Genomic DNA, 3,715 nt, shown 5'->3' with positions numbered 1-3,715 from the left:
AGTGAACCAAACTCACCAGATGCACATGACAAGTTGGGTCAAATATAGAAAGTTCCAAAAGTTGCCCCCAAACCACGTTCATATACCCTTTCCGACATAAAACGCGTATTGCGAAAATGGGCCGTAACGGCACCTTCCCAATGAGGTAAGTGAACCAAACTCAGTCGATGCACAAGACAAGGTGGGACAAATATAGAAAGCTCCAAAACTTGCCCCCAAACCACGTTCAGATACCCTTTCCGGCAGAAAACGCGTATTGCGAAAATGGGCCTTAACGGCACCTTCCCAATGAGGAAAGTGAACCAAACTCACAAGATGCACATGACAAGGTGGGGCAAATATAGAAAGCTCCAAAAGTTCCCCCAAAACCACGTTCTAATATCTGTTCATGCAGAAAAAGCGTATTGCGAAAATAGGCCGTAACGGCACCTTCCCAATGACGTAAGTGAACAAAAATCACCAGATGCACATGACAAGTTGGGACAAATATAAAAACTTCCAAAAGTTGCCCCCAAACCACGTTCAGATACATTTTCTGATATAAAACGTGCATTGCGAAAATGGGCCGTGACGGCACCTTCCCAATGAGGTAAGTGAACCAAACTCACCAGATGCACATGATAAGATGGGACAAATATAGAAAGCTCCAAAAGCTCCCCCAAAACCACATTCTAATACCCGTTCTTGCAGAAAACGCTTATTGCGAAAATGGGCCGTTACGGCACCTTCCCAATGAGGTAAGTGAACCAAAATCACCAGATGCACATGACAAGTTTGGACAAATATAGAAAGCTCCAAAAGTTGCCCCCAAACAACGTTCAAATACTCTTTCCGACAGAAAACGCGTATTGCGAAAATGGGCCGTAACGGCACCTTCCCAATGAGGTAAGTGAACCAAACTCACCAGATGCACATGACAAGGTAGGACAAATATGGCAAGCTCCAAAAGTTGCCCCAAAACCACGTTCAGTTACCCATACCGGCAAAAACGCATATTGCGCAAAATGGGCCTTAACTGCACCTTCCCAATAAGAGAAGTGAACCAAAATCACCATATGCACAGAACTAGGTGGGGCAAATTTATAAAGCTGCAAAAGTTACCCCCAAACCACGTTCAGATACCCGTTCTGGGCAAAAACGCGTATTATGCAAATTGGGCCGTAACGGCAACTTCCCAATAAGGTAAGTGAACCAAACTCACCAAATGCACATGACAATGTAGGACAAATATAGAAAGCTCCAAAAGTTAACCCAAAACTACGTTCAGATACCCGTTCCGGTCAAAAACTTTATTGTGCAAAATGGGCCGTAACGGCAGCTTCCCAATGAGGTAAGTGAACCAAACTCACCAGATGCACATGACAAGTTGGGACAAATACAGAAAGCTCCAAAAGTTGCCCCCAAACCACGTTTAGATACCCTTTCAGGCAGAAAACATGTATTACGAAAATGTGCCGTAATGGCACTTTCCCAATGAGGTAAGTGAACCAAACTTCCCAGATGCACATGACAAGGTAGGACAAATATTGAAAGATCCAAAAGTTGCCCCAAAAGCACATTCAGATACCTGTTCTGGGCAAAAACGTGTATTGCCCAAATTGTGCCGTAACGGCAACTTCCCAATGAGGTAAGTGAACCAAACTCACCAGATGCACATGATAAGGTGGGGCAAATATAGAAAGCTCCATAAGTTGCCAAGAAACGACGTTGAGACACCCATTCTGGCAAAAACTCATATTGCGCAAAACGGGCCGTAACGGCAGCTTCCCAATGAGGTAAGGGAACCAAACTATCCAGATGCACATGACAAGTTGGGACAAATATAGACAGCTCCAAAAGTTCCCCCAAAACAACGTTTAGACAACCGTTCTTGGCAAAAACGCATATTGCTCAAATTGGGCCATAAAAGCAGCTTCCCAATGAGGAAAGTGAACCAAACTCAGTAGATGAACAAGACAAGTTGGTACCAATATAGACAGCTCCAAAAGTTGCCCGAAAACTACGTTCAGTTACCCGTTCCTTGCAAAAACGTGTATTGTGCAAATGGGCCGTAACGGCACCTTCCCAATGAGAGAAGTGAACCAAACACACCATATGCTCATAACTGGGTTGGGCAAATATAGAAAGCTCCAAAAGTTACCCCGAAACCACGTTCAGATACCCGTTCTGGGCAAAAACGCGTATTTCTCAAATTGGGCCATAACGGCAACTTCCCAATGAGGTAAGTGATCCAAACTCACCAGATGCACATGACAAGGTAGAACTAATATAGAAAGCTCCAAAAGTTGCCCCAAAACCACGTTCAGATGCCCGTTCTGGGCAAAAACTCGTATTGTGCAAATTGGGCCGTAACGGCATCTTCCCAATGAGGTAAGTGAACTAAACTCACCAGATGCACATGACATGGTAGCAAATATATAAAGTTCCATAAGTTGCCCCGAAACGACGTTCAGAGTCCCATTCCGGCAAAAATTCGTATTGCGCAAAACGGGCCGTAACGGCAGCTTCCCAATGAGGTAAGTGAACAAAACTATACAGATGCGCAGGGGCCATTCTAATCTTCTCTGTATCATTCCAATTTTAGTATATGTGCTGCCGAAGCGAGCACAACGCTAACCCTAACCCTAACCCTAACCCTAACCCTAACCCTAACCCTAACCCTAACCCTAACCCTAACCCTAACCCTAACCTAACCCTAGCCCTACCCCTACCCCTAACCCTAACCCTAACCCTAACCCTAATTCTCACCCTAACCCTAACCCTAACCCGGAACCTAACCATAATCCATACTTAACCCGGAACCTAACCCGGAACCTTACCCTATCCCTAACCCTAACCCGGAACCTAACCCTAACCCGGAACCTAACCCTAACCTGGAACCTAACCCTAACGCGGAACCTAACCCTAACTCAGAACCTAACCATAACCGGGAACCTAACCGGGAACCTAACCGGGAACCTAACCCAGAACCTAACCCATAACCTAACCCAGAACCTAACCCGGAAACTAACCCTAACCCGGAACCTACCCGGAAACTAACCCGGAACCTAACCCTAACCCGGAACCTCACCTGGAACCTAACCCTAACCCGGAACCTAACCCTAACCCAGAACATAACCCTAACCCGGATCCTAACACTAACCCGGAACCTAACCCTAACCCTAACGGGAACCTAACCCTAACCCGGAACCTAACCCTAACCCGGAACCTAACCCTAACCCGGAACCTAACCCGGAACCTAACCCGGAACCTAACCCTAACCGTAACCCTAACCCGGAACCTAACCCTAACCTGGAACCTAACCCTAACCCGGAACCTAACCTTAACCCGGAACCTAACAGTAACCCTAACCCGGAACCTAAGCCTAACCCTAACCCGGAACCTAACCCTAACCCTGAACCTAACCCTAACCCGGAACCTAACCCTAACCCTAACAAGGAACCTAACCCTAACCCGGAACCTAACCCTAACCCTAACCCTAACCCTAACCGTAACCCTAACCCTAACCCTAACTCTAACCCTAACCCTAACCCTCACCCGGAACCTAACCATAATCCGTACTTGACCCGGAACCTAACCCGGAACCTTACCCTAACCCTAACACTAACCCAGAACCTAACCCTAACCCTAACCAGGAACCTAACCCTAACCCGGAACCTAACCCGGAACCTAACCCAGAACCTTACCCTAACCCTAACCCTAACCCGGAACCTAA

At 46.7% G+C, this 3,715-nt stretch overlaps 1 pseudogene; it reads right to left on the bottom strand.

Moving 5' to 3' along the window:
- Nucleotides 1-2,539: 2,539 nt before the first annotated feature.
- Nucleotides 2,540-2,608, bottom strand: LOC134411708 (U6 spliceosomal RNA; annotated as a pseudogene).
- Between the last annotated feature and the right edge of the window lie 1,107 nt (nt 2,609-3,715).

Source organism: Elgaria multicarinata, chromosome 20, assembly GCF_023053635.1.
Source record: "Elgaria multicarinata webbii isolate HBS135686 ecotype San Diego chromosome 20, rElgMul1.1.pri, whole genome shotgun sequence".
NCBI classification, from domain to species: domain Eukaryota; kingdom Metazoa; phylum Chordata; class Lepidosauria; order Squamata; family Anguidae; genus Elgaria; species Elgaria multicarinata.
This window is presented reverse-complemented; position numbering and strand designations above follow the sequence as displayed.